This window comes from Lepisosteus oculatus, chromosome 4, assembly GCF_040954835.1.
Source record: "Lepisosteus oculatus isolate fLepOcu1 chromosome 4, fLepOcu1.hap2, whole genome shotgun sequence".
Taxonomy (NCBI): Eukaryota; Metazoa; Chordata; class Actinopteri; order Semionotiformes; family Lepisosteidae; genus Lepisosteus; species Lepisosteus oculatus.
The window spans coordinates 35,394,179-35,409,135 of NC_090699.1; the positions used below are offsets into that span (position 1 = coordinate 35,394,179).

The 14,957-nt window shown below is 34.5% G+C and overlaps 1 long non-coding RNA gene across 1 annotated transcript in view; it reads right to left on the reverse strand.

Moving 5' to 3' along the window:
* LOC138238177 (uncharacterized) overlaps positions 1 to 14,957 on the reverse strand; it is a 135,666-nt gene that overhangs the window by 85,827 nt on the left and 34,882 nt on the right. Inside the window, exons 2-3 of the long non-coding RNA XR_011189316.1 lie at positions 10,803 to 10,903; positions 9,893 to 9,979 (exon numbers count right to left, since the gene is read on the reverse strand). This is a non-coding gene — a long non-coding RNA (uncharacterized lncRNA). The remainder of the gene's footprint in view (positions 1 to 9,892; positions 9,980 to 10,802; positions 10,904 to 14,957) is intronic.

A 14,957-nucleotide genomic window follows, 5' to 3' on the forward strand; every position in this document is an offset into this window, starting at 1 on the left:
TAAACCAAACAAAAAGACAAGTTTAGCCAAACATAAGTGGCAATTGTAATCCTAAACTCTAAACAGGACAAATCTCGATTATTTCAAAAGCCACTTCAGGGGCAAAGTGCAAAATAGGCAGTACTGTCAAATTAAACAAATTCACTGTTAATACATTTCAGAAACATTGCAACTGACACTTTATATGATTCTGACAAATTTGGAGTCATGTGGGAATCGTTTTTGAACAGTTTTTAAGACTTGTGATATACTGTACAGTATGTTCCACAGGTTCCCGAGCTAGGGTTAGGGTTATGACTTGAACAACACCTAGACATTTTATAATGCATTTGCTGTGCTTTATGATATATTTGAAATGCAGGAAAATCGTTGTTTTGTTGATTACTCTACAAAGAAATTTGGCACAAATTTGCATGTTTTGCAAAGCCGCATGCATGCCAATTAAAAATCATCAAAAATCAAAAGCTTTAAAACACACATTCTGCATGCTCAACTCTCTCTGTTTTTGCTTTTTAAACCAAACAAAAATGTTCATGAAGAGAGTGGAATACTGTGTATACTTTGTATTTTTATATTTAGCTAGCACTACCACTACCATCTCTTATTATAATAATAATAATAATTAATAATTGCTTACACTTATATAGAGCTTTTTTGGACACTCCGCTCAAAGCACTTTACAGGTAATGGGGACTCCCCTCCACCACCACCAATGTGCAGCATCCACCTGGATGATGCGATGGCAGCCATAGTGCGACAGAACGCTCACCACACATCAGCTATCAGTGGGGAGGAGAGCAGAGTAATGAAGCCAATTCATAGATGGGGGTTATTAGGAGGCCATGATTGGGAAGGGCCAATGGGAAATTTGGCCAGGATGCCGGGGTTACACCCAAAAACCGCCCTGGGATTTTTAATGACCACGGAGAGTCATGACCTCGGTTTTACATCTCATCCGAAGGACAGCGCCTGTTTACAGTATAGTGTCCCCATCACTATACTAGGGCATTAGGACCCACATGGACCTCAGGGTGAGCATCCCTACTGGACCCACTAACACCTCTTCCAGCAGCAACCTTAGTTTTTCCCAGGAGATCTCCCATCCAGGTACTGACCAGGCTTACACCTGTGTAGTGTGCTCTCACGAGGCACCAGTTCTGTAGGGGTTTGGGCATTTACTGGGATAATTATTAATTGTAGCAGTAAGTCACAAAATTGATTATTTTAATGGCCTTAGAATCCAACCATGCGGTATAACTCAAACAACGCACCCACACAGGTACTAATACACTAAAATACATTTATTAATACATAGAATGTGCATGTAAACATAACAGATCTTATCGTGACGGTTATCAGAATACAAAAGATATATATTCATTCAGTTACAAAGAGTACACATATCAAGAGGACATACGTTCAGTATATCATTCATTTAGACCGTTTCGTAATTGAACTTGGTTACAACTTCTACATTAGATACTCAAAACAAGTACATAACTCTAAGGAATTAAATTGATATCAACTGGTTGGGATAACAATTGAATTCTCGAGCTGTAACGCAGTGAAGTTGAATACTTATCCAATCTCTGGGGATTCAGATCTCCTGTGGGCACAAAGAAGCAGTTGCAGGCTTGTTGCCGTCCAATCTGCGCTCTCTGGCTCCGTGCCAGGCTGTGGCTTGCGACGGTGTGCTGCTGATGCTCACTGACCGGCTAATTAGTGTTGGCTTTTACTAGGAAAGTTTGTGGACAGGAGAAAAGATGACTGTGGGTCCCAGCAGGTCAGGAAGAGGACCGGTTAGTTCCTGATAAAGCTAGTTCTGAATAGTGATTCAGCTGCCCACAGTTCTGACCTGTTCACGAGGCTTGCTGCTGGTGCTAACCTCGGGTGAAACCTTTGGTTACTCGTGGCAACCTCCGCTCTCGACTCTTAGAACAAAGGAAAGTTCTGGCACTAGGACACACTGGCCATTACATGTTGGTCAGGGCTGAGTCTGAGGATGGTCAGGAGGTGCACTGCGAGAATGTCCTGCCCTTGGGAGCCTTTCTGCTCCTGGGCCGTCCTGCCCTGGAATTCTTTAGAATAGTCTCGCACCCCTGGAATTCTCCTTAGAATTCTTCTCTGTGTTGCCTGTTTTTACCTGGAGGAACTTCAGCTCGTTCATTGTCTGAAAGTTTCATGGGCATCAGAGACCCACATGGGTTACTCTGTCCTACCAGTTCCTGATTGGTTGATCAAGGTGAGATATGAGTCACTTACTCCTGACACTTAGGAATGCAGTCCGGATGTCCATCTGGCACTCCCTAGACAGATAGGCGCCAATGGATGACCATTGATCATGATAGCCAGGCTTAGCTAAGTGCATCCCCATTTGGGAGCTGTCCCTTATCAAAAGAAAACATCTTTAAATCAGCCTGCATGAATAGCTTCTCTGTGGCTGCACCACAGAGATGAAGAGAGAGGTGGGGCCTCATTTGGGAAAGTACAGCAACACTTAATTCTGTCTTATTAACAAGCATTGCTGCTAGACCTGCTTAGCTTCAGTGGGATGCCAGTTGTGAGTTGTAGGGTGATAAGGCTTATGTACATTAGATATATTTTACGTATGAGATGATATAGCTTTAAAGCTACTATGTGTGAAACATATTTTTCACGGTCGAAATTTAAATTATCCTGTTTACTCATTGCTGAAATGTGCATTAAGGCACAATAGAGATTATCTCAATGCGGATGTCAGCACATCGGTTCACAACAAGCCACAGTAGAAAAATAAACTGTTTTTCATATATCAAACTGAGTAATGTTTTTGTAAAATAGCCCTAGTCTCTTTTTAAATTTAATACAGTATTTTAAATATTACACAGTTAATTAAAGTCTAAACCATAAGAAAAAAAATTGGTCCCTCAGCATTGACTGGGATTCGAACCCAGGCATTTTCTGGCAACAGGCCAAATTCTTTTATAAGCCACGATAAGCTTTTACTGGTCCACCTGGGAGTTTAACAAAGTAGTGTAGCCTGTTTTTTAAAAACAGTTAAAAGGCTGACTTCAATTTAGTACTCAAAAGTAACAGAGGACACACTGAAAGTAAATACAGTACAAGTACATTTAGCTTAGAATTAAAAATACATTTATTTAAACTGCACTGTGAGTGCATGTGATTTAGACATAAATCTGAGTTTGTAATTCTCTGGAAGACTTCCTAAAAAAATCGCACTTTTCTTCTCACATAAGTGATCTAACTATTACACTAGTCAAATTTTATCGTTCTTATATACAATAACTAAGATTTGATTCCACATTTTTTTTAAATTCTTTACTTCATTTATGCTCCTATAGCTGCTGCATGGCCTTTATTAAGTTCTATTCTCTTTGTGAAGATGCTGTGATGTGCTAATTAAAAAAGAAATCATAAAATACTTTCCATAAGATGTTTTTACGCTGTAAAGAATATGCATGGTTTGATCATATATTTTTACATTTTTTATAACTAGAGGCACAGCCTGTAACCAATTAGCATCCTAGTCCATATAAGTTTAGCGCTTATCCCCAGGGTTTTCACATCAAGCCTATTATAGAAACAGGGAAGTATGTTACCAAATGGAACAAGTTCCACATTCATCATAATAGAGCAAAAAGCATTAAAGATAAAAAACTGAGGGATATTTACTATGGGTTCATAATTTAAACTAGTTTTAAAATGTAATGCACATACAATTTTATTTTAGATTAATCTTTTATATTGAAGTAGAAACAATTCTATTTCTACATAGAATAAAAAGTCATAATAACCTTAAAGGCCACAATGGATAGGCTGCAAGAGAAATACAGGATTTCAGTAATGCAAATTGGATAAAGTGCTTTTAACTTAATGTAGGTTTTACCTTCAAGGCATGAATATTGAGAGGTGCTTTCCTAGCACTTTTAATCTATGGTTAATCCAGTAGTCGATGTGCAGCCAATATTATTGTGTACCGTTCTTAGAGCATGAGATTGCTTTCCTGTTTAGATCAATTTGACAATCTAGGTAGTAATTGAAAAAAGCTAACATACGAAATGAAGGATTTGTAAATAAAGTAAAGGGAGATCTTCAATGAGTCAGAGAAGTAAAATGCATCAAAGAGAAAACTAAATAGTGTTGTGGCTGAAAGTACTAACAAGCTAAAGTTGAGAATGAAAGACTGAGGACTCAGGTTTTCTATTTAGAAAGTCTGACATTTTTATTAGAATGTACATCTACAGTGCAGAAAATAATCAGAGAAAGATATAAAAATTGTGAGTCACTTAGCAGAAATTCAATAACATGTAGTTTATGAGTTTAAAAATATATCTTACATGGCTCTAAAGGAGTAGGTATTTTACAGTTTGGTCAGACTATTTTTTGGGACAGTCACAAAAAGAAAATCATGGGAAAATTAACTAACGTTTTAGAAAAAGTTGCTCTTAGAACATGAACATCACAGAATCCTAGACATAGTGGAATGGGTCACTTGGATTTTGACACTTGGTGAAAACTCTTTACGTACGAGATCACTGCAGTTCATCTTCCAAATTCTGGGGGGCAACCGGATAAGGGCCTCTTTTTAACTTTTTTCTGAAGCTACCAGAGGAATCAGATTTTTTCTACTCTCAAATGAAACCTGAGCAGAACAGTTACCATTGACTTGAAAAAAAAAAATCGATCCACAGCAGAACACCATTGTTCAGATCTGTGTTACAGAATATCAGGTCTTTAATACCAAAGATACTAGTAAGGATTTGCTACAGAAAAGTTAAACATTGCACTGTACTGAATGTCCCTGTGTTCCTGTTAACTATTTCAAGAGATTTTGAAGAGTGTTTTAAGTAAAGAATAGTGAATTTTTAGCTTTAGTTCCTTCCAAGGTCTCGGTTACTGTACATGTGGTGTTTATTTGATTAAGGACATCAGAAACATTTTTCTCCTGTTATGTGAAATAGAATAAGTTAAAGGGTAATTACATTAATCAAATGGCAACCAAAATCCCCCCCCCCCCCCACAAACACTGTTTGAAAAATGTTAAATACAGTATGTTTGAGTAGAAAAGTAGATGTTTGTAATCTTTTATTTCAACAATTAAGTCAGTAAGGAACATGTTTTACATGAAAAACTAAAAATACAGGTACAGGTTGTTTACTGGAACAGTTTGACTGAAGTACCTAGTTCAAGGGTACAGCACATCAGTGATGCTAATTCGTAGCTAAAATTGAAATGACAACCAATAGACCCACCTTAGTCCATGGGGATGAGAGTCTAATGTACAGTAAATGGTTCAAATCAAGGATACATATCTTTGTATTCCAACTAATATAATTCTCCAGGTGAATTTTTAATACTTCTGCATTGGTTAATAAATATGACAACATTTTGTGTAACTGTAAAGGAGAGGAAAATTAAGAATAATATATAAAACCATGCAGACTCAGACAGCAACAGATTTCCACATTCAGTATCTGGCATTGTATGACTAAAAACTTTGATTCTGTAGTTCATGATGCAGCCATGGAATTATATGGATGTAAAAATGAAATTTTATAAATAAGCAACACAGTTAGGAGATACAGGACTATTAGAGTAATATGGGAAATTAACATTTTTCTCCCATTATGCACTCTATTTTCTGTTTTAATAACATACATTAAATAATGTCAATCTAAGAATACTACAGTTCTTTTTTGAAAATGTATTCACTGTAGTTTATGTAGTTTAATACCATTATGATTAATGTTATCCATCATTAAGTCTAGAAAAGAACGATCCAAAGTTGAGAAGTCTATGTATTAGCTGGAAAGGGTGTAATTGAATCTTGTTCACCCTTTAATTTGTGCAAGAAAATTATGAAAATATTTATGAAAAGGATACCATACATATTAACTGAAATATCAAAATTAGCTCTTTCCTTTTTCTTCACAACATTAAGTCACTTTTTAAAAACACTTCAGTAATTGTATGTCAACCCACATGAACATATACAGTAGAGATCACAAAATGATTTTTTTAATCTTTAAATATTCCAGTATATATTCATATCAAATACAGATACTTTGATACGTTCCCTATATTTAAAAAAACTTTTAGATATCTATTTTTGTTTTTGTTTTTGAAATGTATGGAAATTAATTACTATGATTCAAATCAGCAGAAATCAATACTATGTCCTGTTCATTTCAAGATATCAATAAATTAATTTAAGTATATCTTAATTACATAAATATATTATGTAGTGAAATAACTTTATATATATTTATATTTATATTTATATTTCTGTATACAAATTATTTCCTATTCACTTCAGAAAATCTGAAAAAAATAGATATTTTGAAATATATTTCTCCATAAATTGAAGACAGGAAGATTTTTCAGATTTTGTATCTTAAAATGAAGGGAAAATATCCTGTAATAGAAACATGGTTATTTATAAATTTTAAAATGAAAAGGTCATTTTCCCGATATCTCAGAAATATTTACTTTATTCAAGGATATTTGGCTCTACCCCAAAATCATTTCACAAATGTTATTTGCAACCACCTTTTGGGAATATCAAGAACATATTAAGATCTCTTAATATTTGCAAGATGTCAAAAACCTTTGCAAAAAACATACATCTTTAAATATCTCCCTAATTGAATATACTGTTTCTTAAAATATTAAAAGGTGTCTATAAAAATTTAAGCAGATCCTTAAATATTTATTATAATTTGGCCTACAATATTATAGTCCCTTTAATAAGTGGTCTGACTCATTTTCCATAATTTTTGCTCAGTGTACAGACCTTTACAAAGAAATCAGTTTGCACTCAATAGAAATACATAAAGCCTATTAAAAAAATTTAAATTTGAAGAATATATATTAAACAATCATATGCTGTATCATTGATCTTTATGGAGTACAAACGATTAAGGCATATGACAATTGTTCTGCAATACACAGCAACAATACATTTTTACCACCTTTTCTTCAGGAACTCTAAGTATCATTTATATAATATACAGTAGATACTATTTGTAAGTAAAGAAGGTGGACACCCAGACCTCAAGTCATCTCAAATGTTTCAGAAGCTTTCAAGGTGTTAGAGGATCAGGGCTCTTCTCACCGTTACAAAAGCTATTGGAGCATTACTGCAGAAATTCTCATCTGTAATTTTATAATCACTTTCATGAATTACATGAATATTGTAAACTTGAAGAAGGGTTGTTACTCTTCTCAGAACCCCATCTGACATTGCTGCCAATATAATATCGACTCCATGTCAGGCAATAATTATTTAAAATACTGTAGTCCATGACGTGTCACACTAATGGTGACATGAAGTTGACTCATTTTCAAGCATCCCATTATTTTCTTTAAAAGAAATGTACAGTACGTTGCATGCTGACACTGGGGAACTGAATATTGTTAATCAAACTATTTTTTTTCACATTGAATTAAATGTTGACTTTTGTAATGGTACTGTTGGATAAAGGTTGTGTGGTTCAGGATAGTATTTTGTATTATAGTGCATTTATATTCCACAATTTATAGAATCCAAGAGTCTGTTTCTTGTACAACAATCTGTATGAACAGTTTGTTCTGGTTCATAATAATACTAAGGGACACTATTTTGTTGTACAGTACACTCTATAGATAAACATGTATTGTAGGTACCAAATACATTATGATTCTGTTTCATTGATCTGGAAATGTGCACAAAATAGTTAAATGCTATATAATTAAATATTGCTGAATATTAAGCAAATCCCTGCATGCAAATTACCAAAACATTTGAATTTTCTAAAGTTAGATAATTCATTTCATCCTAAATTACAGTCCAATTCTTATCTAAGAGCTTAGACGTCTGCAGTGCACAGTTATTAAAGCTCTTAATCTGTTTGAAAATACTCATTGTTACATTAAAAACAGGACATGTTTAGTTTCTTATTATATTGGCTGTTGATCTTAGATAAGGACTACAGAACATTCATCATCTCAACTCAGCTCCCTATTCTGCAAACTATGAGCCTTGCAATTTTTCAGTTTTGCTACAAAAGTACATTTTGTTCAGCCTTTCACATCTGAAAACTTCGCAGTAACAAGGGCTATTATTTCACTTAGAATAAATTATTAAAATATAATCTTTGTGTCCCTTCATAAAGTAGCCTGGGTCCTCTCCCAAAATCCAGAGGAATGGGGCTAAAGAGGCCCCTCTGATAAGTTTTTAGTTCATTCCCCAAAACCACAGGTCAAAGGTCACTATAACTCAAATGAAGATCCACCAATTGGGGTATAAGAAAGTATAGGAGTGGGTATAGGAAACAAAACCTGATTTCATTGACCCATATAAACTGGAACACATTTCATTTTTCCTCAGTTTAACCCTTTTACAGCCACATGACTTCAAGCAATCCAAGTCTGGACTTAAATTTTTCACCAAGAAGCCAGACCAAGAGTGTCAGTAAAGTGCAGAATTCTGTCCAAGATATTTTCTCTGAAACTGTAATTATTGTCTGATCATTGAAATTGGGTGTTAGACTCTAATGTTGACTTCCAGAATATTCTGAACAAAGCTATAACACAGAATGAACTAAGTTTCCCTTTTGTCTACCTTATGAACCTCAAGGCGTCAAAACGTGCACGACTTTGGCAGAGCTGCCTGAGGCCAATGCAGACTGCAAAGCACGTCAAATATTTCTCTTTCTACCATGTCGGGAATCTTCCAACACGGAGAAGCTGCTATGGAAACCCAGCCAGCTTTTACAAGCACAAAGTTTAAACTCTTCAAGGACGTTGGTCCAACAGATTAAGTATCACTTCATTAGTCACATCGTAATTTTCGAGAATTGAACAATTATTCTAAAATCGTGTTTGATATTTAGTTCACATTATGTACATAATGTAAAAATGTACATAACGTAAATGTGATATAGTTATATGAGACTGATTAAACCTACAAGCTAGACAAGCATATTAAAGTCAGTGTATTTTAACTCTGAAATTATTAACTCTTATCTTTGTAATCCCCGAGTGAACTATCAGCATTCATGTTCACAGCAGATCGTTTCACAAATACATTCTACTGTTTGTTATGTATATTTTGGTTATATCAATAAATTGTAAATTTACAATCTGTGAGACTGTAAACTATTATGTTTGATTGATTTCAATAAGTCGTCAACTATTCAATTTACTGTTAAAATTGTTAAAATGTCCAACCTTCTACAATTGTGATTACAACCTGTTTTTCACATAAATGTGTTTATGCAGTATATTAACTAACTGAATTGGGATAGATAAAAATCAATGAATCTCTGATCTGTAAGAAACACATGTATCTTATAATACAATGCAGAAGTCTTTAGCTTAGTACAGTATACATCACAGTTTGCACCATGATGATAAACCTCAGCACCATTCAGCCAATTGTACATAACCCCAAGGAGCACTCAACACTAATATGCATGTAGCATAGCCTAGGTTCAAACTGGAAACCATCAAGCCCCATGATTGATCTTCTACTACAAATAGAGGATGTTATTGTGAGAACCACATAATTGATTTAGTAGTATCAGCTGTCAATTCAAGTAGCTTGCTAACCTTGCAGCACTAAATAATTTTCACTTAGTCATGCCAGTTATTAATTACTAGGGTTTCAGTATTGTTCATTATATTTTATTTTCAAGTGTCTACAGTATCATAACCTTTGCATTTGCTGACTAATGGAAAGGGAATAAACAAGATAAATCAAAGGTGTTCAAGTAGCTACACACCCACTTTATGCTAAAACATAAGTCCATAAGAGAGTCCACAAATGAGAAAATATTATTTTGCCCATTTAACCTGTTTTGTCATTAGTTGCAGAGTCTCTAATAAGTCATTTGCATTATACACGGTATACCTCCTTTTTTCCATCCATCCATTTTCTAACCACTTCTCCCAGCTCAGGTTTTCAGGGGCAAGCAATGGTGTCATGGCAGGGTACACCCTGAAAGAGATGTCAGTCCAACACTGACAAACAGACAGAGACACAGACAAACTCCCCAGAAACCAGTAAACCTACCGGTATGTTTTGGGTCCTCTGGGAGGAAACTGGAGTACCCAGAGGAAACCCACATACTGTACTGCACAAACTCCAAGCCTGGAATTGAACCAAGGGGCCTAGCACTGCCAGTAATGTTATCCACTATGCCACCATGCTACCCTCTACTTTTGTCTTCCTTCAATCATTTTTTCCAGCTCTGTATGTACTGTATGCAGATTTATTTCAGTTTTCAATGTGTTTTTGTTTTTAACATTCCTAGTTTATAATGCAAATTGAACCTAAATTGTGCCACCTGCCATCACAGTTTCTTCACATTAATGCCAAGGTAAAGTGTGGTTTCAGGGTGCAATGGATGTGAAAAAGTGCAGAAGCTACTGTAGATACAAGATAGAGTAGCTTAGAAAGCCAGGACCAGACACTGATCTGCTAAGATATTTGGCTGATGTGATTTGTAATAATGATGCATACCACAATTAAGTATCTTCAAATTTTTAGAATGGTTGACCTTTTCCAGTTAGGCCCTTTGAACAGATAAAATACTTGATACAATGTATTACAATGTTGTCAATAAGCTGTTTCACGGCAAACTAGCCTAAATCTCTTCGACATCCTTGTGTGCTTCTTTTTCAATAGATGACAGTGTGAACAAAAACAAAAGAATCATGAACATCAAATACACAAAGAATCATGGTCCTGTTTTGAGTATGTACCACAAAACATTGTCCAAATCAAAAATGTTACAAAGTCAGTGTTGATGTGCACAAACCTGAACAGCTTTCGGATATGCAGCTGCTGTCACTTGATGAAAGCTTACTGGTTGCAATCTTCTCACTTTGATAGCATTAGCATGTTGGATCCACAGATGTTCTGTTGGACTCAAAACAGAATTAAAAATTACACATGGCAAGACTTCAGCTGTTTCCATTAAGCTATAATTGTAATGCTGCTGGAATTCTAGAACCAAGTAGTCTTGTACTGCCCTAAAGGAAACTTGGCACTTCTATATTTGTCTGCAGTGAACAACTGCCTCCCCCTTGCGATCACACTTCCTTCACCCCAATGGTTGACTTGAGCAACGCACCATGGCTCACCATGATACTGGGTCTGTCAAGGGTAAAACATTTACAGTATTTGTGAATGTAACACTCTGCTCTTTCTCTGCCTCTACATCAGATGTTCTCTAGCCCACAGTAAACAATATGTCCATCTCCCCTCTCAACTCTAAAAAACATATGAGTTCTCCCTGCTCATATGCCACACTTTGCTTATGTGGAGATTTCTTCCAGGATTTTTTTGTGCTGTATATAATGCAGTCTGCAAAGAACTGTACATATGGATAAGTTGAATGTGATGGTCTTCGGTGTTGTGGAAGCACTCTGCCATCCAGGGCGTGATCTGTTCCACACAGAACCAGTCCTTCAGAGACAGGCTGCATTCAGTCATAACCAAATTAAAAAAAATTGGTCATATCTTTTGCACTTGTTGCATCAATTGAAATGATGGCCTTTTGAATGGCTGATTATACAGATTTTTAATTACCACATTGTGGTCACTTTATCCGAGCTAAAAAACTAGACACCAAAAACTTTGCATATTTAGTAAATTACAAGACTTTGTAATTGAGCTCAGTGCTCAGTATGTTATCTCAAGGACTATATCATTCATTGCAGAACTGCTTACAATTTGACATTTACATAGCATTGTACAGTGTATACCTAATCAGCAGTTAATGAAAAACAGACTGTGGCAATTGCAATTGCAGTTCATCTGTATATTTAATCTTACTCTCTTTGCCACTGTTATGGAAGTCATAACTGATTGATAATGCATTGCTGAGCAATTAAATTTCATTCAAAACATACACTTAATTTTTGCTGAGACAATAGGTTCTGAAAGGGCTTATTTAAAAGTTAGTTGTGTATCACAGTATGAAACTCACTGGTGAAGATCTATGCATTTAAGACTGAGGCACTGATATTCTTCCCAGTTTCAGTCTGAAAGAAATTCTTGTAAAAACTGTTGGTGCACAATTTGTTTTGAATAGCAAATAAACACTCATGGAAACAATGCAAGTGAATCTTAAGAAAGAAAACAACAGTCATATCATACGAACAACCTTTTCCATTACTACATTCGTGTATTACATTAGAAAATGATTTTTTTATGAAACAATAATCTGCACAATAGACAGAAATCTGCAAAAAATAATAAAGGGCTTTAAAGGGAAATACATGTTCTGCAATTTACTTCACTGTGTGATGCCGTGATGAATTATATGAAAAATTTTTAGGGCAGCAAGTAGCTCTGGCATTCACAATGACTAACCTTCCACCGAGATTAATTATCTGCAGTCACGGTTGTGGATAACACTCTTCTTAACATGATTAGTCCGGCCATCACAATAATAAATACAAGCTGCTGACTGGCTTTCTGGCATTAAGAATCAGGCTGATTTGTTAAACACATCAGCAGAACACTGATGAAGAAATGTAACATGGGAGCTTTGTAGATTGTTCAAGCAGCAAAACATGTAAAATGAATGGTTTGTATGTCCTGGGAAAAGAATAGTGCAGCACTTGTAAAACAGGAGTAAGAGTGCCCCCTCTTGACTGTATCACATGAATTAATTGAATGGAACCAGACAGTTTTTTGCCATATGCATCCAGAGAAATTGTTCTCAAATGACATAACTTGATAAATTAATAATATTATTAACTGTAGTTGTATTATGAGTCATGCTATTTAAAAGACTTAACCTAATACATTGGACATTATTGGTATATGATGTTGAAAGATATCCACATCTGAAGAAAAGTATGAAGAGCTTCAAATTGAAAACATACAGTACCATTTAACCTTAAGTGAACTAATTAACTGGACAAAGTAAAATGAGTTGCAGTGTTAGAAAAAAAGTAGAAAAAAGAATTGGGGAAAAATGTCCAGCTTGCAATAATTGTTTCTTGGGTAGAAGTGTAAGAGGGTTCTGTGTATGAAGTGAAGACCCTTTAGTTAAATTGTAGCTTATAACATACATTTTACTCTTTCCTGTTGTTTTGGTGGTGGTGGATTTGCGGTATATACCCCTACTGTAAGAATTTGAATATAATCTCATCCTAAAGAGCAGCCAACTTTAAATTAAGTATTACATCTCTTCTCCTTGTGCATGAATTTCAGTCATTCGTTTCCTTAAACGTTAAGGCAATGATGCTAATGATGAAAAAGTCATGCACATTACAGATGCTGTGAGATGGATGGTACTTTTATAGTCAGTGTGCATGAATGTTGAATATAAACATTAAAAGAATAATCATTTATTTATAATCAGTAACTTTAGTGTTTCAAAGTGCTTGAAAAATTGGTTGGTGCTGTTTTCCATTTACGTAATTGTCAATTGTTCGCATATTATGACTACATTAATATCACATGCAGAATTAGTGGAATTCTGATAGGGCTTTATCTAACAGAAGTTAAGTGTGTCTTGTTACACCACTGTACAATTTAAATACTAATTTTATTTCTGATAAGTTAATTTAAGACAAGGAACCCGTTTCTCTTTCACAGTGATAAGAACAATGCCTTTAAAACAAATATACCTCAACCTTAAAATGCAGAAGAATGCATTAAAACAAAATTACTGTAAATAGACTGCTAATTTAACATAATATACAATTACTCCTGAACAAGAAAATATTAAAGAATATATTTAGACACTTACTGTACAATAAGCCTGTGCTGTAAAATTCTTTCTACTGAAACTCTGCAAGTACAGCAATCATATAATGAGTCATTAATGTTTAATACAAGTAATATTCTATTTCCCAGTGGTTTTAGAAGAAGCTTGTTGATGTTCTGGTTGTGATTTTTTGGTATTTAGATATTTTACTAATAACCGTTCCTTATGATTAAGCTTAAAATCAAACTAAAACTGTTAAGTGAAGCAAGACTATTTTGGTGAACATTTTACTTTTTAAATTTTGTAATGATATTACTTATATTTGCAAAGCCTTTTAAGAGTTTCGCATTGGAGTTTAACATACCGAAATGAGACTACTTGCTTCACTTTACATGATTTCATTAAAAATCACCCCTTAATCTTTAGATAAAAAGCTTTTAAAAATGTAAATAACCTTTTTGAAAGTCTTAAACAAAACTTTAAGCATCAATTCACTGGATATTGTCTATAAAAATGTTAAGGTATGGAAAATATATTAATCATATTAACAAAGTGTTTTCCTATATTCATTTTTAATATCCGGATTTGGCTTCACGTATTGCATAATTAACAAAGAAAATAACATTTTAAAACATATTTTGAATACCCTGGATGATAAAAATACAGCCTTTAAAATTATATTTGAAAAAAAATGTCAAAGAAAAAAGCCCCATTGAAATCAAAATGTCCAGACAAAATCAAGCACAGATGTACAGTACTTAAGTCTATGGAAATAAGAAGCACTTACAGTACGTCAGCTCTTTTGACAACCTTGTAAAATGCAGCTGATGACATTTGAACAGCTTTTGAGTCACCTACACTCTTACAGAATTATAAATGGATACAAATTAAAATAGTATACTGAAGTCCTATACTGTATATAAGTGCATGAGAAAAATATTGCATTATGAATAAATATGCAATCAGTGCATTTTGTTCTTGTACTACATATTTACTTGAATATGTAGTATTAGAATTTCACCAGTTTATTCTGGAAAACTACATATTACTGGCAAAATCTGAATGTCTTTAATAATTAAGTGAATTTTTTTCATAAAGCCATGAGTAAAATAATGTGTTATGCTTCACAGATACGATTTTATGTGTAAGAAAGATAAATACTGCTTATTGTTCCTCTGGGTGCGCAAATCCTGATTAACCCAGTAGAGGGAGCTACATGCCTTTAAGATGGCCCAAGTGTTCACTTTC